Raw genomic sequence first — 22,778 nt, forward strand, 5'->3', positions numbered from 1 at the left:
GCAGAGACGGTTTTACATATGAAACGACGAATGCAAAATCTGATTGATCCATTTCACACTTGAACAACAAAATGATGTGAAAACCACTCGTATAAAGGGGGGTGAGCATGCCAACACGGACATCTGCATACAACACACACAATAGTGCGCTGGGGGCACAGGTTGATGCACTCAACCTGGAGAAATGAGTGAAAATGGAGCGGAGAAAGCGATTCAATCATTTCTCTCTGATGGTGCAGCTCTCCCCAGAGAGGCTGAAATGAGAGCACGGCACTTTGCCCACAGCACCAGACTGCGCGCTCAGCCATGTACCAAGAAAAACCCATTCGTTACACGAAACCAAGCAAAGCCAGCTCACAGTAAGCTAGAGTGGCTTTACAATCACAACATGTGTCTGTGTTTACTGAGTGCCTCTGAGAATGCTTTACCTGTATCAGCTTGAAAGACTCACTCAAAAATTAAACACAGGAATCATATCTTGTCTGCTCTCCCTGAAATCAAGCTAGCGTGGTGCAGTGAGTGCAAGATCTCGGTAAGAATTTATGTTGTGATTGTTTTGCTAACATACTGCTGTCTAGGGTTTCTCTGCAGTTTAAGATAAAATGCCATTAGGCTATGATATGAATTTGTATTGTGTCTGTTGTTTAAACAGCTTGGAGTCATTCGTGACAAGTCGAGAGCCTTTGGAGAATTGGGCAAGATTGCCCCTCTGCAGATGCAGAGCATCCTCCACGCTAACATATATTTTATTCTGCTGCTCCTCCTCTTACTCTGCGAGTCAGCACAGGCTGAACTTCTTACCACTAAATGAAAGACAATCAATTATTGATCAAAGTAATGTCTTATTAATTACCACCATCATCTGCATCAAAATCTGATGAGGGGCTAATGGACTTCAGGAGGATTTCTGCTGAATATAAGTTATGAACGCTTGTCGTCTTCCAAAACAAATGGTGACATTTAAATATATAGGCATGAAAATAATGTCTTCTTGATTCATGAGGGGCGATTTGCAGGTCTTTGCTTTTGAGAGAGTTGCGGAGGCGGGAGAAGAGAGAGATATATCAGAACTGAAGGAGAGACCCAAAGAAAGAAAATAAAGTCTCTCCCCAGAACAGCGCACAAGGCTGGGGCATGCTGTGTTGTGATACACTCTCAGCCACTCTAACCATGGAAACGGCTATGACACACACCGCTCACTGCTCAGCCATTACATAAGGCAGAACAGAGTACAGCACAGTACAATGTAGAGCAGAGTGGAAGAGCATAGCTTAGCAGAAGCAGGCTAAACTAAAAAGGGAGCTAGTGACCATGCAAACTTGAGTCTGGCTCCCTCCTGGCCTGGAGTGACCTACTTTAAGCTAATGGTAGGGTCTGCGCTCAAATGGATGAAGTCAAAGCAGCGGTGACTGGCCGGAGAGGCAGAGGAGACTCTGAAGGGTAAAACGCGTTTCCATCGCTCTGTTGACAAGTGACTTGAGTACTATTGCCAGCCTGTACAGTGTATGGACAGATAAATGATACACAAATGTCATCAGGCATGCGTCCTTGCATTATGCTCTTTTGAATGCCATCAGGGTGTCTTTATGCTGTGGCACTGTGCTGTCCACTGAAATAACAACAGTCGCTATAGCGGAGGTTATGTGCTTTTATTAATGACAACAGAAACAGGCCATTAAACTCTCATAGCTAAGTGGCACTCTCTGTTCCTATTGGCTGTGCCCGGGCTTTCCAGCACAAGTTACCATGGGGATTCTAGACCTGATTGGTTGTGCCTGGCCCGCTGGGCCGGATATGATTGGTTTCCTCCGTCTCCTTGACATGGCAGTAATGATGGGTCATTGTACGTTGAGACAAATAAGAGAGACTGGAAGTACCAGGCACGTTTCAATGACACCAACGCAGACAGCCAGACAGCTCCGGCCGGCAGGCTGGCAGGCTGTTTTTGTTGCTGGGGGGCCCGATCTTCACATGGGCAGACTAGCCAGGGATTTCTAATCCCACCGAATGCCCTGAATCCCTGGGCAACTATAAACAGCTGGGCACTGGTGTTAGCACTTCATGCACGGAGCTGTGTCACTGAGTTAATTGTCAACATCAGCCACTTGGGGAGCGTTCCTCTTAGAACAAATCTCCAACCGTTTTGCCAAGACTCTCAGGCCACACTAAGTCTGGAAGCAAGTGTACAGTAGCATGTTGCCTCCATGTTTTTGTTTTTTTTAGGACATGAACTCTCATTCCCTTCCACACCTATGTACTCTATAATACATTTATTTTTCCTCTTTTTCTCCTCTAAGAAACAGCATCTTTTCTTGCTCTAAATAAATATATAAAGGAATATGACCTAGAAAACTGCACATCTGATGGGACACATTGCAGATGTATTATTAACAAAGAAAAAAAAACTAACACACAGTATACTATGCATCCGTCTGTTACAAATTCAAAAACAACACACACACACACACACACAGAAACTCAGAGATAGTGAGGTGGCGATATTCAGGATGAAGATAATGGAGCTGTCCATGATAAAACAGACAATAAGGTTTATGGCTGTGGATAGAGGTAGGGCTCTGAGCTTAGTCCATGGTGATGCCTTCCAGTCTACTTTATGTATGAAACATGCATATAAATTATTCAGTCACACTTCAGTCACTAAACAAAAAGAAAAGCATAACAACCTTTTTCACCTCTTAAAACTTACACTTACATGTGTTTTTTGACTTGGTCTGGTTAAGAAAAGGAAAAACATTTTTAGTCTAATGTCCTTCTTCATTTTATTTACTACAGTGCAAACACAGTGTAAAAGGAAGGAGTGTGAAGGTGGAAAAAACACCAACCAACCAAAAACCACCAACTCAAGACTGAGCTAGCATTAGCTTTAGCTAGCATGTAGATGATGCAATTACCTCAAAGCCATGTTAAAAGCTGTGGTAATACAGCTGCACATAGATTCATGCATGCATAAGAGACTACCATCTATTGGTACACCTGTGCTGTGTGCAGATAATCACTGACTCGGAGCGATGTAGGGTAAGTGGGGGGTGGGGTGAATAACCTCATTATGTATAGGACTGGCTGGCATATTCTGGAAGGCACCTACCATATTTACAGTTCATCAAGCTGTCAACTCATTTAGTTCATTAGTAGCTACCTTATGTTAGTCATAGATGGTGCGAAAACAGTGTGTGATTATGATCAGAAACAGTTAAGGCACCCAGTTTTACTTAAACTTGCCCCTGTACGAATATAGACGGTGCATACCTGTTGAAAAATATCAAAGGAAGGGGAAAGATGACACCATCCTACTGACAAACATTAGCCCAAAAAGCTTTTGAGGGAAAGGGTCATCTATAAATGGATGCCACAGAGAAAAAAGGAAAGCATTTCACACTTTGACTACGAACTGCTATTTACAGTGAGTTTGGCCAACTGCTTGCTGATGTTGGCAAAGCACTGGCATACTGACGCTGTCACTGGGAAAGTACAAACTCAAGACCTGAGTGGGGTCACGAAGTTTACAGGAGCACATAACCATCCATGCAGTTGTTTCGCAACTCTGTGAGATGTGATGAACTTAGGTTTCCGTTTACATATAGGTAGTAAACACCTCCCCTCTTCTCATCGCTCTCACACACATATACACCTATAAGACAGCAAACATAATTGTATATTTGTGTGCTGACAGGTCAGCCCTGCTGGTGTGAGCTCAACAATTCTCACTTGATTACAGGTTTTCATCTTCATCATGGCCTATCAGTGTGTCTGACTCACAATGCTAAATGAAGGGTTTGGTTACTAAACCACTGCAATAGCCACAACACTGCCTCAGCACTCTCTACTACCACGTTGATCATTTTCCAATATCCCAACCTGTTTATTAAGCAGATGCACCACAAATGAGATTTTGATATCAGGGCTAAATAATATATTAAAATATGTGAAATACGAATTAATATTTACTTTGAACTGAATATAACAACACAGAAATGAAGTAATAAACAGGTCATATGACCAAACAAGAAAAAGAATACACACACACATAAACACGCAAGTAAAAGTTTTAAAAATCAATTGACTTTGAAAGCACTAGGCGCACTTGAGGGGGGTGATCATAGGTGTGTGTCATTGCTTATATCTTAGGTGTCACAAGAGAAGACTCTCTAGGACTGAGCTGGAGCCAACCAGTCTGGCCAGCGAGGAATGCAGAGACAACAAGGGGCTGCTGCTGCTGGAGCTGGAGACAACAACATTTCCTCCTTGTCCAACTCAGCTGGTACAACCTGTACATGACATGGTGTATCACACTACAATACACACCTCAAAAGCTCAACAAATTAAACCTTTAACTGCACCAGTGAGGCTGTAAGGCTGTCCAAATCACTTGACAGACCTAACAGAGGGGACAGTGCCAGACAAATTTACGTTCCAGCTGTTGAGTTGGGCTAAACAGTGAAACTACACCGCACAGACTTGTCCGTAAAATGATCATTTAAAGTAAAGGTGGAAACGCCATCAAAATGCCGAGACATCTTTCTACGCAACATGGACTTAAAGTCCAGGTATGCCATGTATTTGTTACTCCACGTGTGAGTGCCACCTCTTCCCAACTGAGAATCACGTCCGTTATCTAAGGCAAATATCCTATGTTATAACACTAGTGCCACCCAGGCAGGATTAGCAGGTTTATTCTTTGACAAAGAAAATTTAAATGAAAACGGTTAAACGCTGATGCTTCTGCACACCTGAGGCATGCGCTGCTCAAAAGTGGTGGCATTGCACTGGACTAGTTTAATAGTGACATATAAAACATTAGAAACACCTCCCAATATAATTTAGCCCTGTTCAACAACATTACAAACCTCTCAGTATTGGACTGCATTAGATTTTACAGGTTACCTAATACAGTAGCCACTGCGTGAATATTGGAGCTGAAAGATATCTTCATTAATGCTGTGATATTGTGATTTTAGCTCTATCACCCAACCCAAGATAACGCAAATGTCCTTTCCACATTAGATGAATCTGTATAACATTACTGTAATGTGTTTCTCAATTCAGCTGACACAACCACACAAAGCACGCGCAGGGGGAGGGGGGGGCTTCAAAAAACACTGAATCACCCATTCCAGTCATAGTATAATGGAGGGGAAAAAAATGGATGCAGGAAAAAAAAAAAAAATCAGTGTCTGATTGCCAGGGGGAGAGGGCATGTGCCAGTGTGCCATTCCTGTAATCATGTTGGTTAGCAGGGCTTTGATTATAGAGACACACCCAGTGCTTCTGGAGCTCAGAGAGTGCTGAGCATGACTGTGCATTAAACTGCATCAAAAGCTATTGGGGAAGTGTTTGAAGTCTCCTGCGCTATAATAATGAGGGCCCTTCTGGAAAGTGCAAAACCACTGTGGGGCACTGAACAATGTCTTGCTGGTGTGTAATCTGTCCTCACATGGCTTCTTGGCACAACAGGCCCTGAGAGAAATGGAGAACAAGAGCACACCAATAAAGACTGCTTCTGCAGGGCTTCAACATGGGCCATTTACACCGCGCCCCCACCCCAAAAAAACCCCCCAAAAAACTGAAGAGGAAATCATGACAGGGGAAGGGCCCAGAGGACCCATGTCTTCTCATTTTACGTCTCAATATTTGCAAGGGTGAGAAAATGTGCTGAGAGAGCCAAAACACACAGAAACACGTTGGAACCATGTCAGATGGTATTAAAGACAAACATGTATTTTAAAACAATATCGATTTCAACAGAACGCAACTTGGGTGGGGGTCTGCCGTGAACTTTGGCCCTGCTGACAGCTGCCGTTACCTTGAACCAGATGTTGTGATATTAGGTTTGGGTCAGGGGAGAGGCATAGGGAGATGGAGGTAGAAATGTGGTGATGGATTGAAATAGTTTAATAGCAGTTGAAACCTTGAAATCTTGGGTGAATTTAACATGACTTGAGTGATGGGCATGTCACTCTGAACATACAGGGGAATCAGATCAATCACTGAGAGTGGGCTTGGGAGAAAATGAGAGATCAGACTGTAGAGACAGAGAAGGAAGATGAGGAAACAAAGGGAACAAAAATAGGTCATGGGCCTTTTTCACAGACAAGGTTTTGTGAGTCTATGAGGTGCATTCAGTAAATCCTAAGTATCATTGTTCGGAGACTCCAATATTTAGAAAAGCAAATCTACTTTATTCAAATGACGTCTCCAAAAATCTGACACAAACACACATGAACGCAACGCTGCTGTTTAGCAGACAAGCAAAGTATGCACCTTGCCTGCAAACCAAGTCCCCGCTCAAGAGCTTGTCCACTCTTGAATCACTGCAAGGTAATGGCTCTAAAGTGCCGGAGTGCAACCAAGAGCCAGGCCCCCCATTTACTGAAAGCTGATCACGCTCATGAATCTTTAACACAGGCAGTCACTTCAGGATGTCGCAGGATGGGAAGGGGAGGGCTTTCTGTATAATAAGCACAGAGCAGAGTCCTGCATGGTGCCAATTTTGCAAACCAGCACCCACAAAAAGCTTGATACTGGAAACGTCCTGTTGCCCGCAATTATCTCTAAATCAAACCCGGACCCGACCCGAAACGTAAATTAAACACACAGGCTACAGAGGGACTCATTTTAAAACTCGCCCAGGTTTATTTAAGCGGAGCTTGCGTGATGGCTGGTCTGACGTTATCTGCCGTTTTGTGTGATGTACTATCCCACAGTGATGTGCTGAGTGTAAAACACTGACTCAGTGAGCTTCAACTTGTTGCTGACGTAACGAGACGTGACACAAAGACAACCAATTTTGCAGTAATCATCTGTCTGCACATCCAAAGTGTCTGCCCTGTTGCTATCAGTCAAATGCATTCTCAGTTCTGTAATGATGATGAACTGAGAGGTTGTGTCATAGGCATTCACATAAAAAAAAAATCATGGTGGCTAATTAGGTTTGATAAAATCCCGTTTGTTTATATGTTTTAAAAAAAACGCACCTTTACTTTCATTTGTTTCTTATTTTTTGCTTGAATGTTCATTTCACTCGCTGACCATCTGCATTCTGTTCATTTTTACCAACTAATTAATCTATTTTTTTTGTCCATTACACACAATTTTTGTGGGTTACCGGTGCAGGAATCTAGTACAGAATGCTGGGCTTTGACTGTCAGAAAGAAACACTAAGAGGAGAAGAGAGCAAGAGGGGGAAGAGACGGAAGCACGGTCAGCACGGAAATCAGATTATTGTATAAGGTGAAATATAGGGACATCCTGAGCTGATCTCTCAGGGTTATTTGTTTTAATTGAACCGGACTGCTATATATCTATCTGTGATCCCTTGTTTATTGTAGCACTGGACACTTTTCCTAATTCACTGTGCCACTGTGGAGCGGCACAAACAACGAGCGAGCAGCTTCAATTTATGATACTGACAGAGCATAGCTGCTTTAAGCAAATAAATAGATTTGCATTTTTCAGCTGTACTATGAAGTGATTCTGTTTGCATAAAAATGCATTTAAATGTCGGTATTTTGTTTATGACACTCAACAGATATACAAAACACTGCAGGACTCTACAATAAATTGAATTAGCTTTGCCATTTTGTTTTTTTTTTACTGTTGGTCAGCTTTAAGCTATGTGTGCACTGGATCAGTTATATTACATGAGAAATGTAAACACTGGGTTGAGACTCTGAACACAGACTATTAGATGACTCATACTGAGGGCAAGGGGGGAAAAAAAAGCATTTTGCACTTGACCACAACAGAAGTACACACATTCTGATACACAACTCACTAACTGACTGCAACCAAACTCAGGTCAGCCGATGCAAACCATTATTTTGTTGATGAATGTGTTGAAAATGGTGTTGTAAGAACTTCTGGCAGGACAGTAATCCTAAAAGACACATTCTAGCCAGCACCATCTGAACTGTAACCTGTAACGTAACACAAACTTGCAGAAGGATTGATTTCAAGAGTGAGTGGTTTTAAGAGTGATGTGTTTTTTTTTGTTTTTTGTTTTTTTTTAAACAGAAGATGGATGAATACTCCAGACCAAAGGGACTATTGGATGCAGCCCTCACTATTACAATTGGGCTGGATCCGGACACTACCAGGTGCAAAGAAAAAAAAAAGGTGGAACTGTGTGGAAATGGGGAGATAGAGTTCAGCAGGCTTCCATCGCTCAGTATTATCTTTACAAATCAGGGAGATAGATCCTTAAACCAAAACATGGTTAAAATACTGAATTCTGATCTGTAAACAAAGTTCTAACTATGTGGCTCATCTGATGGAAGTGGAAAAACGCCTGGAGGCTTTTATGTCAAAGCCACCATCAGCAGTCTTCCCTTACAACTAGAGAAATCATCAAGAAACAGCTTAGAATACAAAGCATGTACTGGGAGCACTTATCCCATTAAATAGCATTGATGGGGACACAAGCCAATAAAACAAATGTTGCAGGAGGGGCCACATGAGGCCGTTTTTACTGACACTAATGAGGCCAAGTCTAATCTTAAAAAACAAAAAATAAAAAAAGTCTTTTTTAGTTTAGATGTTTGCATCATCTGTGCAACTGGTCATTTGGTGTTTGGACAGGAGTATCCAGTTGCCACACTACACAGTGGAGTTGCGTAAAAGAAGAGCTGGCTCTGGCTACGCTTCTCACCTTGGTTTCAGTCCAGAGAGTCCCTCAGGCCATTGCTGCAAGACGGTAATGCTAGGAAACCTTTAAGCATCATCCACTTCTCCCTGCTGAAAGAAATAACAGCAAAATTTGGTTGCACAGCACATGGTGTGAATCAGCACAAAGGTAAAACAGTGTATAAGTGAGGGAATGCTGTGCAAGTGAAGATGTAATAATAATTTCATTATTGATTAATCTACAGATTTTTTTTTCTAAATTAATCGATTAATATTCCGGACTATGAAATAGCCAAAATTTGAAAAATGTTTCACGAGATGAAGAAAAGCATAAAATCCTCACAATTGACAAACTGGAAGCAGAACATTTTTCACAATTTTGTGTTAAAAATTACACGTTTGAAATGAGTCAACTCTAACTACACAAAGGACAATTCTTTTTATTTTATTGTATAGCTTTGATCCCCTGATACAACTTAACAATACTTCAAGAGGTGCACGTTTTGAAAACACCATCACCACCGACAGACCCTCAGCTCAAGACAAGGACAGCTCCTATAAAAACCTCATCAGACAAACCAAGAGGAAATCCTTGAAAGAACTACTACTCAGAGAGGAATACAAGGATGCTTAGGTATGTTGTGGGGTCCTGATTGGATAAAAACAATTCAACCTCGTGCCATCCACATTTTATCATTAATAAAAATAACAACGCTAAACTCCTACAGTGAAAACTACAAAGGATCCACACAGAAAAATGATAAAAACAAAGCAATGCCACGCACATTACAAATCGTACTGCAAGCTCTCGCAGCCAAACCCCACTGAGTAATGTTTACTGACTCATCAGTTTCAATACACAGCTGAAAAGGGCTAATTAGAAAGAAAACAGGTACTCCAACACAAATTGTTGTACTTTTGTATTATAAGTGTATTATAATGGTTTGTGTAATCAGTCAGAAGAATGCAAAGCCCAAGTACATGCACCAAAATGTCAAACCCTTTCTCAACAAGCTAACTTAAGCAACTTTATTCAGTTAACTGTTAATGTGCTCACAAACTCTCAACAAGTCATCTAGTGCTGTTTGCATTGACTTAGCAAGGAGCTGCAAGTTAAGTGTCTGCAGGGTCTTTTCATCTCCCTAGGGACCACAACGCCTATTAAATTGTGGAACACACTGTGCCTTTTTAATCAAGACACACAATTAATTAGACAGGAGAAAAGTTTCAATTTTAAATCATATTCCCATTTAGATAATTAGAAAATGCAACTTTTAACTAAAAAAAAAAAAAACGTCTTTGGCAGTTTTGGCCATGGTGCAAAAAAAAAAAAAAAAAACGCTCCCAACGACATGTTTCTGTGGAAGAGTTTGTCTCGTACTACGTGTAGCCTGATGCGGCGGGAGAGCCAGCCGGCCAGCCCCTCTTGGCCTGGGCGATTTCTCCCAAATACCTGCCAAGTGAGCCAGCTGAGGAATGCACTCACGTGATGTCATGTGCTGACATAACTGAGTGTAAACCGATTCCCCTTTTGAACCCTGCACAAGCCCATAGCTGGAAGCCACTGGAGAAAGGTGATATTCAGTATTCTGACCTGCTGCACACGACACACACATGCACACACGCACACAAACAGCTGAAATCTGTGATGAGTCAGGGTTCAAAACAGAAGCTGACAAAATCAAGACCTTAAACAAGAAATCTTCTGCTTCTGTATACAACCAAATATCAAATATAGTAAAACCATAAATTGCCTGGCAGTCTTGAATGCTACGGTCAATCTGATCTTTTTAACGTAATTTCATAACTCCGTATTTCTTAACTCCGTATTTCTTAACTCCACCTTCCTCTTTTCCTTTTCCCTTTCCTGCATGGCTCTTAGTTCTCATCCTCTAGAGGAATTTCCTCTGGGCTTTAATGCTGTCACATGCTCAGTCTCAGTCCAGCCCTTGATCTGCGCACTGAGTGACAGAGTAAGGCAGAGTGTGAAAACACTCTATTGAACTAGTTTAACAGTAATCTTTTTTTTTTTTTTTTAAATGGCCAAAAAAAAAAAATACAATGAAAAATACAATCAGGAGCTACTGCAGGAATAAAAAAAAATAAATAACAGAAAGACAAAACAAAAATATTGTTTTGCAAGCAATACTGAAGGGAGCATTTGTCCATCCAGCTAAATTATTTTAAACTGACTGCTGGCATCCCTGGACCCTGTGCCATTGATTCACTTTAATATACTTTTATATGTGAGTTTAAAGCCCCATGTGAGCCAGTACGGAAATTATTCACTGTTTAAAACTGTACCAAATCACCTCTAACATATTAGGCCAGCTGAGCCTTGTCAGTGATGTCGGTGATACTAGGGGTGGGGACCTTCTGGTGACATTAGTGGAGCGAACCAAGACCAGTCGCATCAGAGTCAAACTGAAAGTATGCATGCACAAATGCCTGCATGCAAGTGTGCAAATCACTGAGAGACGCTGCAGCTGAAGATCTCACAAAGAAAAAGACTGTGTTCCTTGGGGAGCTGCCTAACCTTGAAGGGCTATTCTGCTTGGCACAATAGCGTTGAATGACACATGGTGGAACCTAAACAAAAACAAACCACCCTGCCAAGCCTGTCACTGAACTTTAGCTGCAACATTAATAGAGTTTTATGTTACCTTTGAATATTTGCATGACACAATCAGTGAAGCTACTTGAAAATTAAAAAGGGCTTAATTTAAAAAAAAAAAAAAAATCAATAGGAATATGCAAAGACAAAAACATAGATGAAGCCAGAGAAATAAACACCAACACAGCAAAGCTCACAGCATCACCAAAACCTGATACTGGATCATGGCAACATTTCATATGCCAAATACACTCAGAGTCCAACCATCTGTTGGTATTTAAAGGGAGGTCAAAGATCATCGGGTTAAAAGTTCAAGCTCCCCTTAAACAGGCTGCAGCCAATTAAACCGTAACTGGTAATAGACAGTTTCATTACACCATACAAAACACACATCCGTAATGTTTGTGACAGGATAAAATGATCTCTATCAGGCCTAAGTGAAACAACAGCGTTTGTGAATTGAAACCGAACAGGGGGGGAAAAAAACCCATCGTAAACTGAGTCATTTCATGACTACAACAGTTTTCATGTTCAAGTTCACACAGTTTTGAATCTGGTGAACTCTCATCAAGACAAAAAAAATGGACATGGGAGGTGAGCAGAAATGTTGCTTAAAGCCAAACCTGGGGAGTAGTTCTTTCTCTCAGAGTTGGCAATGGGTTCCCTCTGAGTGAAAGGCTAATAAGCTGGCTAATCAGGTTCAGATAGGACAACGGGTAGATAGTTCATGTGCTAGAAATTGACCATAATGGTCAGGTCACGAAGGGGCTAAACACCAATGGAGCACCTATTGGGTGCCTTCTGAATGGCCCACTGATGGCCTTCAATTCAATAAGAATCAAAGCTGATGTCGATCCTAATGAAAACACCTGACCTTTTAGCTCGAGTCACGCCAAGCTTGGGTCAAGATTGCTTCCTAACCAATAATCAATAGATATTTGTTGGTGGGGGGTGGGTTTGGTTGATGTGTGGTAAATAACACAATTAGCTTATTCAGCCAAACAGAGATTTCGTCGCATGTATAACTTGAAACGAAGTGACAAAACTGTTTCATCAGAAATGGAGATTGTGACAGCTTACGGGTTAAGAACTGTTGTTTTATAAGGACACAGCAGCCGGTTTAAACAAATGAACTGGCCATGGGACTTTCTCTAAAAAAACTTTGCTACCTCAGTTATGTGTTGGGTTGCCCCTGAACAATTATGTCAGTTGAGGTGTCCACTAGCAAACAATGCAAGAATGCAAGAATGGTTGTACTAGGTTCGTCTGGGAAGATATTTAACTGTCAAGCTTTAAAGAAAGGCATATCTAGAAAGCTCCAATGGTCAGGAAAACCTTACTAGATACTAAGATATTAAGAGTTAGGAAGGATCTATAGACGAGATCTAGTTTAGAATTTTTCTCTGAAAATGTCTGACATTAAAAAAAAAATAAATACAACAAGAAATTCTCCTTGGCCTTGATGCTCACTTCTAACTGTAAAAATGAAAGAATCGATACTGCTTCAGGCTGTTTGTTTCACAAACAAACAACATTAAGTACCAAAGTCAATCTACAAGATTTATGGGAGCAATAGGTTTAACAAGTGGATTGTTAAAAAGTGCACATGAAATATTCACACTTGGCTTTAGGCTATGTTTGATGCATGCCAAACAAATCATAGAAAATACTGACCAACCTATAAACAAAGTGCTCTTACTTGTGTTATTATTAGCATAAACATAGCTTAAAAAAAATAGGGTTATCCATTAATGTAAACAATACCACTCTCATGAATCAAGTGGGACATATTCAATGCAATTTAAAAAGTTCTATTTTCCAAGCAAGTCTGCCAAATGTTATTGAAACACACTGTTGCCAGTCACAAAAAAAAAATTACATAAAAATAATCTCAGTTTCAATTTAAACGAAACATCCAGAAGGAAGGAGGCTACTGAAACTTTTTACTGTTTTGACTGAAACTCCTTGAGTCTTGGTGAGATCAGTACATACAGAGATGCTCACATAAAAACACTATTATTTCTTACACTATGGAACCATGCCAGCAGATTTCAATGGGCAACCCTGTGCCAGGTGCCCATACATCTGTTGCTCTAATAGCAACAGCCAGCTCCTTCAGCTGCGACCTCGGGGACAGTAAACACAAATGTGAAAGAACCATAATGAGACTGATAAGATGTGTTGTAAAAAGGTGAGTCATAATGACAAGAGAAAGCAAACGTGTATGTGTGTAGATGAAACAGCCATGTAAATGCAGAGCTAGAATGTGGGAAAGGGTGTGGGCTGAAAGAACAATTTGTATGAACAGCTGATTGTATCATGCTTTTGAGACAATCTGGAGCTCATCTTGTGACTGGTCTGCATGTCAACTGCATATCTATTGTGCTTGTGTTTGCGTGCATGTGTGTGTATGTGTGTTTGTGTGTCCACCATCTTTTATTGCCTGTCACAGTTTGTAAGGAATTAGTTCCCGTGGAGGCCTGAGGCTATACAGTGGAAGCAGACTAAGGATAAGGAGGTGCCATGTTAGCAAAGAGGGGAGGGGAAGAGGAGATCAGCTGACACAACTATGTCACTTTATCAGCCAGAGACTGAGACAATGTGACAGGCCAATGCTCAGTCTCACAGCAAACGCACAGACAAAAGTCTGACATATCTGCAAGACACTACTAAACAAAAGTAGTTCCATTTAGATTTAAATTAGGTAGAGGAAAGTAGATAGGACAGAGGAAGAGGTTCTTAGCGGTTTTTCTGCTCCACTGAACCAAAGTGTGAGCAGGGTAATAATCTGTGGAGCACGTTTAGGGGGATGACTTTAAACCCCAGCATTACCTGATTAAGAGCGCTGCTGCTCTGACAGTGGAACATGTAATTGGACCAGACAGAGCAAAGTGAAAAGTGAAGCAGCCTTCTCTCCCTCTCTCCCTCCTTCTCTGTCATTCTCTCCATTTTCACAGTCCCCGAAACACTCAGTGACAGCCAGGTCAGGTAGACCCTACAACTAAGGCTATTTAACCTCTATTTAGTGAAGCGGGTCACTGACAGAGCCAGAGCTAAAACAGTGTTTTTTCAGATCGAGCTTTCTGTGAAATAACTGATTATATCACCACACATTCGAATGGTGCTTGCCGATATCAAATATGGACATTAAAGAATTAGTTAAGAACGACAGATATGGTATCAACCTGCTAAGAATGAACAATGTGAGGTACACTCCTCCATTTGCACCAAAATCAGCCACCGACCACTGATGAAATCCCACCAGGTCAAACGGGACTCTGGTCTTCTTCACTTCTGGCACAGGTAGAGTCCAAAATGCTGATTCATTATCTATTTTTTTTTTTTTTAGGGTGGAACATGTGACTATGGGGAGATGTGAAGAACAGGATGACATCTTCTGAGATGTCTGAAATTCTACATCTCCTGTTTTGAAATCTACCTAGGGTCAAAGATCTCACAAGATCCCCCACAATGTGCTTTCAAATAGAGATACTGTCACTCAGCTCCTGTAGCAGGAGCATCAGTGTAATATCACAGCTCTGCCTCTTTTGTGTAATTCCCTCTCCAATGAGTGCCTTTGTTTTGTACTCCACTGCCAGATGAGATGGGAAGCGGTTTTGTTTTGACGGCCCACATCTTCAGGTGCCAAAACCACAAATCTCTGGAGTAAAGGCATGAATAGAAGCTCTTTAACATGCAAACAAACACATGCACACTCACATAGTCCATGAGGGACAAATATAGGTAATTTGCCTGTTCTGTTTAGGGGAACAGTCTAATTAAATTAGCCAGCATTTCAGTGCTTGGATGTATAAATCACAAACACAATTAATAAAATTCTGAGTTAACATTAGCAGGATAAAAATATAAATACCAAAATGAAAGGATTTTTAAAATTTTAAGTTTTAAAGTCTTTCTAAAATCTTAGGAATTTAAGCACCCTTTGATATTAAAGATAAGTTTAAGTTTGAGTTTATACTTTATTGATCCCTCCTGGGGAAATTACTCTCTGCATTTTACCCACACAAAGTGGGCGAAACACACACAAGCATGCACATGCTTAGAAGCATGAAGGGAGCTGGGGTAGATCGGTGCCTTGCTCAGGGGCACCACGGCCATGGTCGCAGAGGGGGGGGCGTCTCCACCCTTGTGCGTATCCGTTGTGCTTGGTCGAGGAATCGAACCAGCGACCCTCCGACCTCCAAGTCCAAAGCCGCACGCTTAACTTGCTGCGCCACGGCCGCCCCCATAAAATAGCCTTGAGCTTACGAAGATGGGGAGGGGGTTGTACTCAGTATCTTGATTTGTAAAACATAGGTAGGGCATGGGCTAACTGTATGAAGGTAAAGTGGGGAAAGAGAATGCTTTCTTTCCTCTCTATGCCACATTAAAAAGGACAAGACAAATCTATCAACAAATCCCATAAAAAACAATCTGCCCAAGAAAAAAGAAGCGAAAAAACAAGTGAAAGTGCCATATTGCTGCTCATTACAATCAACACAGCAGGTGCAGTGCATTTCTCTCAGCTTGCAGCCTTGAAAAATAGAGGAAGCACTGGAGCTTCACGTTTACATTAGGTGAGCATCTTAGACATAGAATCCATAAAAGTAAAACCTCAATTCTGTACAAGTGGATCTGAAGCCCTGACAATCTAACTGTATCTCACACATCAGTGAAGGAAAACTCTTGATGGATATATTCTGCTTGCATGACTTTTACTTTACATCGGGCCTTGTATGTTAAGCAAGTACGTACGTGTGGGTCATGTCAGGTCACCACCTAACAATAACCTTTCTTATGTGAAACTCCCAATCATCCCCTCTATGCTACACTCTATGCTAGGCTTTCATTCTTTATTTTCATACTTATAAACAGAATCATTTATCTCTTTTTCTAATCAAATAATTAGCTGATTATACCTTCTCAAATAGAAATTAATTGGTACACTCTGTTCTACATTAATGTACACTGAGAACTTAATGTACTAATTGTCAGGCAAACAAAGTTTTATGATATCACATAGGCACGATGAATATCATTTCTGAAATTATATGGACTATTGCTGGATTACTTGTTAATTTAAAATAACCTGTTAGATACTGCCGCATGTCCGTCAGGTAACTTAATGAAGTGCTCATTTGCATGCGCACCGTGTCCTCGTATCCGTGTTGCTCGTTTCATTCACCATTTATGGTTCATTGCGGGAGTTAACGGGGCGTTATACGAGGCTCATGAACCTGTGCGACGTTTTATGCTCTCTGTGATTGATAAAAGGAAAACAAGTACTTCAGCTGATGGGTTTGGGCTTAATTTAGTCATAACATTAACCTACTGTATACCTCGCCGTACAGCATGGTTTGGAAAACACGGGTCAGCTAAGGAGATTCCCTACCCCCCTGCTCGAAACAGTAAAGATAAAGCAAGCAAAACCATATTATAGGTCACTGAAGGAACACTGCTGAGTCAGCACAGAGCCAGAGACAGAAAGAAAGAGAGATAGAGAGGGAAAGAGAAATCATGCTGGTCAGAATTTGACCCTCACAATGTGTACAGAAATGAAAAGCCTGAAACTGAATCCTCACATTCCTCTGGCTTTATGACAAGCGAGTGAGAAATGCTGCTGCTCTGCACGTCAGTCCATACTACCTAGGCCCAGCCTGCGACGGTGATGACCGGCTGCTGTTTACCTCCACTCCACCATAAGGACTGTATACTAGATTTTCTCGGGACCGATCACGCTGCATATTTTTGGACCACCCACCCGACTCCAGCAGGCGGCTTGCTCAATCCAAGTTTTCTCTCCCTCCCTCGGTGCCAAGGATTCCACCCTGGGCAGTGGGAAAGGTGCCAACCACATGCTAGCACCCTCGCCAGCACCCGATGCCACAAACACATTGTGGCAGAGGGAAAGGCTGCTCTCCCGCTCGCACAAATTAAGACTTCAAAGCACACTCCCTAACCTTTATCTACAACTGCATCCTGTCATGCATCAATTTAGAGAACACCATCTCCTATCTTTATGATCACCGTTTGTTATTCTTGAGGCTTGAAATCTCCTACGTTCAAATATGTGCTATTTAAATTGTTAATTTTATTACCATTATCTTGCCTAGTGTTATTACACCTTTGATGACTGTGGAAAGAGCAAAGGAAGCCTGATAAAACGAGCTACTTACATGTTCAATATAGTAACAGTTTCTAGATGCACCATATTGTACAACTAAGCAATACCAGTCGCACAACACAAGGCAAAACAGCTGCAGAAGCACTGTCATACAGTCATGTGACCTCTGTCATCTCCTCTGTTCAAGCCAAACTGGCTAAGGGCACCTTCTTAGCAATGAGCAACAGACACCACCACCAATATCATTTAGCTTGGGAGATCAATATGCAGTTTGCTGTGGCTGACCTACATAAGTAGAGGAGCGTGGACTGTCGAAATCATTGGATTGCCTGTGAGCCTCAAGATCCTCGGAGCCCTGGTGGAGTCTCCGTGGGAGTAAAAGGTAGAGGCAGTCCACGGTGTGATGTTACAAATCTCAGTTTTAAAAACATTACAGGTTCAAATAACTCTCAAATAACTCGCCATATCATTCTAACACAAAGTGACTGCCAGAGGCAATTACTCCACCTGGAAAATGCTCACAGACAAGTCAAGGACACTTTAACAGAGCATTTGTTTGCTAATATTCAGAGGCCCTTAAATATTTTGACATATTACTTTTGTAAATGTGTACTCTATACCATGGCTATTCACATATTAGTCCTCTTGATGGCCAAACACTGGGTGTGCAAACTAAAGGTGAAAGCTATCCAAGAGCAAATTTGGGCTCAATATTAGCACCAAACAACGGTTACGTCATGGGAATCGCTCCTGTCAAGCACTGTAATTTATCTCTCAACTCTTACATGACAAGTTCTGTACTTGGATCATTTCTGTAGAACACGCAGAATCAGTAAAAGCACAAAAAAAAGGGTCCTGTACAGGCTGCTGTTAACAAGACAGTATCTACTCCCGGCACAGATAGATGGGATGGCTGATTTGAGGTCAGCTAAACAAGACAATGACAACATGCCTTGAAGCAAAGAGGGAGTAAATACTCCCCGCTCCGCCTCTTCCATGTCAAAGCCCTCTCAGCTTTCCATCAAACATCTCTGCCTCGCTTTAGACGTCGCTCGTCTGCCCCCCCCCCCCCCCCCCAACCCCAACCACCATCCTCTTTCTCTCTGCTGTAAAAACCTGGCCATTACCCCACAGCTCATCCCTCACGCCCACCCAGGATCTGTCACACTGCTGTTTCCATGACAACACAAACGCAGAACCAGCAGGGTGAGATGCCCAGTGAGACAAGGCAAACAGATACCAGGGGGGAGGGGTGCATCATGTCAAGAACACACAGTGGACCTTATACAGCATGTGATGGACAGATAACACAATGTCTCTCCATTTGTTACAACTAAACTTGAGTGGAAGCCAAACGGTATCTTGTGTGTTTGTGTTTGTTTGACTTGTCTTATCGCACACCGAAACTCTACTGTATCTTCCAGTTTGGGCTCAGCCGCTGAATGTAATTTATTAATTTGAAAAACATAAATCAAAGAGTGGGAAATGTTAATAATTCCAAAGCTTCACAAATTGCCTTTAACTGCTCTGGCCAGAGTAGACTTTGCCGAAGGCAAAGCAATAACTCCTTGAGTGGAATGTGCAGATTTGAGCAAGGGCAGTAACACTTTGCAACATCCTTATGAAAGCCCAGATTCCTACCAGCCTCTCAGTGCTGTATGTTGTCATTTGACAACATACAGCACTGAACTTCTTTTTTTTTAAAAAGGAACCCAGCAGTACACATTAAAGAGCCTGTGCAAGACAGAGGGGCATGGTGTAGTTCAGGAGGTGGCCATACTAAGGAGTAGAGACAGGGATGTCATTTTCCAGCCTGGTTCAAATGAGTCAACTTAATGTTGTTAGCAAAGAAAAGTGCATGGAAACAAGAGGAGCAGTGTAGTTGACTGGTAAAATGTGACAGGGATTTATGTCATAATTTTATAAGAAATGTTTCTTACATTGTTTAGGTGTCATACGTAATCTTAAGCCTTAAGATGATACAGAATGTGGCACTTCTAAAAGTGCAGGTTTTTCTGAAGAGTTCCAGTAATGAGTCAAAGGCGTAGAGGTGAGTGTTGTGAATGTGTTCATTCTTCTAAAACTGATTATGATTTGAATGGGGCTTTGGTTGCAAGCCTGAAATAAGTTCAGTTGCTTAAATAAACCCTAATGCCCTTACAACAATGGGCCAGAATTACATGGCGAACTCATGCGATTAGGAATTCACCTCCACATTCATTTTATGTGTCATGCAATGCATTTATTTGGAATTTTAAAAAAAACCCTCCAAATTTCACTTGAATTTGTGAGAAAAAAAATTCAATCAATGTATGAATACCAAGTATAAATTTAATTTGACTCAAAAAAGGAAGAAAAAGAGGGGAAAAAAGAAGAAAAAAGGGGAAAAATGAGATGAGAACTGAGAACACAGATGACCTCAAAAATTATTAATTATTTCAGAAGGCCCCTGTATAGGGCTCTGTTTGACATGTAGTCCAAAACCCAAAGATATTCAGTTTACAATCCTAGGAGACTAAAGAAACCTGCAAATATTCACATGGGAGAAGATGGAACCAAAGAAATTTGGCATTTTTGATGTTGTGAAGACTTTAAAAAGCCTACGTAAATCACAAAGGATTAAAGCTACAGTTAATTTGACATTACAGCAGGGCTGAAGTACAAAAAAACTCATTACTGGACTAAGATATTAGTCCAACAGTGACAGGCAACAACCAAAGAACTGGCAGCGTTTGCCACAGAACAAGGGTCAAAATGATTACAGTATCACTCAGGTGATGCAACAAAGCAACCTATCACAGGGCAAAAGTCAGCGATTACAAGATGATAGGTTCGTCTCCAAGTGCACTGGAACCTGCTGCTTTGTTTTACGGAATTATGAACACACACTGAACATGGAGAGCTAAACAGCAATATAAAAAGGTGGAGGTGTGTGAAGGAAACTGCAGGGATTGGTGGAGCACAGAGTGAGAGGACAAGACAACTAACCAGAATGAGAATAGAATGTGGACGTAGAGGTTGTTGTCACCTGTTGCTACAGTAGTGTTTTACAGTGTGTTCAGGGAAAGAACTACTTCTAGATCATACTCATTACGTGAACTGAGCTAAGTCAACATAAGAAAACCTTCAGTCAGTTATAAATATCCACATATAGGTAGTTATAAACACTTGCAAGAATTCCTGGACTGTTGCGATCAGTCATTCTCTGGCATGCAGCAGAACACGTTATTTTATGTTATGCTGAAATGACATAAAACTAATTTTTCCAAGATGAGGCAAAGACAATAGCCCTGTTATATGATTCTTAATTCAGTTTAGTGGGCTTCTACCTAAACATAAAACAACCAATAAAAGCTTGTGCAAGACTACATACTGTATAAACACATGCTTGCATCTGGAACAGACTGCATTCCTTGTAACTAGGAGAGGGGCTTTCACAGAGACACCATATGCCTGCTCCATGTCCTCATCTAACACACTCTCAAAATTAAAATCAGGTCAGTTTAGCAGGAAATTTTACTTCTTGACTTGTCCTGTCTTTCAAGGACAAACAGTTTGATCTCTCACAATCCAAAGAAAAAAAAACTTGAAGAATGTGAGTTTTGTTACACTGCAAATTAAAAAGTCAATAAGTTCAGGCACTATGCCTTGGAGATAAAATGTTTTTCAGGCTGGCAGCAGTAGCCTGTTTTAAGTGGTTAACAGACAACACATGCATGCATTTGACAGGAATAAACACACATCTTTAAACTCCTCATTGTATACACTCTGGCCAAAACATGAAGAACATGCCAAAGGTGTTTCAGTTAGACTTACTGAGAGTTTACTTTGCATATGCCTCGGGGGCAGATCTGACTGAAATCCATCACAACACATCTTCACAGGAGCCCCAAAGTCGCAGCCAAACCGCAGCTGAACAACATGTCATGTTAAATCTCCTATCAGTGATGTGACACGAATACCGTGCACCATCAGGTGGGCAGAGTGATGCAACAGAAACTGCTCAACTGGTTCCAGGGATGCGTTCCCCCAGCATTACTGAGAGGAGCGTTGACAGTCATTGAAATGGCAAAAGCTGTCTGCCTGTATAGTCCTGAATCAGCCGAACAGGACAGCCTTCAGAGGCAGTGCACTGCACTCTCAACACAAGCACAACAATGCAACACACAAGTCAGCCCTCTAAGCTGCATTCCTCCATACTGCATTAGTGCCTTACATTTTCACACATCCTCTTCCGTACTCAGTTAAAGGTCCTGCCTCTGTTTATCTCCACAACAAAGCCTACGCGAGCCTCTAACAAGTGCACTGCCACCTAATTGTTTTAAAGATTATTTTTAAGTTTTCTGACAATTTTGGAAAGCAATGTCCCCACGAGCTGCAAAGCGCCCTGCAGACCTTTCCTCCCCCAGCCTTTGAGCGCAGAACCACGGACAACTTTCTGAATACTTTTCTCAAATGTTTGAAACTGCTGGTGTAAGTGTCAAAGTGTTCACATTGTGGCTTGGCTGCTAACTAGCCCCATCAGTAGAGCACCTCGACAATGCACAGCAACGCCAACCAAACACAAGAGAGCATTAGTTCAGCAAAAAAAAAAAAAAAAAAAAAAAAGAGAGAGAGAACGGTCCCTGCATCCTGAACAAATGTAGAAATTCCGTCAACTTACCTAACGTAGCAAACGGTGAAGAGGCATGGTAAACATCACAACAACCAAGGTTAACAGCCCGCTCAAACACATGGTGGTGAGAACTGTCCTGCCTCACTCATATATTCTGACAACGACGCTGAACCAGTCAGACTAGCCTGCGGCTAAACAGTTAGCATGCTAACTACGTTCCTGCTATACTGGCGAACTTCGCCCGGTGTTGTATGCACGGTCACTTGCTCACTCAGCACAAAAAAAAACAATGACATATGAAAGTATTGTGCAGGGTACATTTCACTTTACGTTAAATGTCCATGTGGCCGTACCGCCACCGAATAAAAAACGACTCATAAACATTGCAATAACTCGCTTGCAAGCTCGCTGTCCGAGCCGTCTAATTGAGTTTGCTGCAGAAAACACTATTGACACAAACGGCGAGCTTAGCCAAGAAGCTAACGCTTGCTAATAAGCTAACGCCGAAGGGAGAGCCTGTGCCAGACAGACACACAACCGAGATTGAAGACCTCGCACTGGATCATGGATTTCACAACCAAAACACCATGTCCCGTCTCTACAACGATCACCAACGCGTGTGGCTACTTACGATTTAATACTTTCGGCCGTGTCCTCGCTGTTAAATTCCGTTTATCAGAAGCAGCTCTGACCTTCGCGGTAGTGAAACAACATTTCTGCTGGCTAACTGTGCCGCCATGTTACTCCTGCTCTGCAAACCAATACTGAGTGTTTATCTGGCTGGT

General features: G+C 41.7%; 1 protein-coding gene across 4 annotated transcripts in view; it reads right to left on the bottom strand.

The window, feature by feature from the left end:
- Positions 1-22,744, bottom strand: part of ncoa2 (nuclear receptor coactivator 2) — a 52,864-nt gene extending 30,120 nt beyond the window's left edge. For 2 of the 4 annotated variants that reach the window (XM_041065500.1, XM_041065497.1), the window contains exons 1-2: positions 22,625-22,744; positions 8,666-8,751 (exon numbers count right to left, since the gene is read on the bottom strand). The gene's annotated coding sequence lies outside the window, so the exon portion shown is untranslated. Of the gene's footprint in view, positions 1-8,665; positions 8,752-21,194; positions 21,283-22,624 lie in introns of those variants that run through there. The other 2 variants (XM_041065498.1, XM_041065499.1) reach the window with 2 other exon arrangements.
- Between the last annotated feature and the right edge of the window lie 34 nt (positions 22,745-22,778).

The sequence above is a fragment of the Toxotes jaculatrix genome, chromosome 20, assembly GCF_017976425.1.
Source record: "Toxotes jaculatrix isolate fToxJac2 chromosome 20, fToxJac2.pri, whole genome shotgun sequence".
In the NCBI taxonomy this organism is placed as follows: domain Eukaryota; kingdom Metazoa; phylum Chordata; class Actinopteri; family Toxotidae; genus Toxotes; species Toxotes jaculatrix.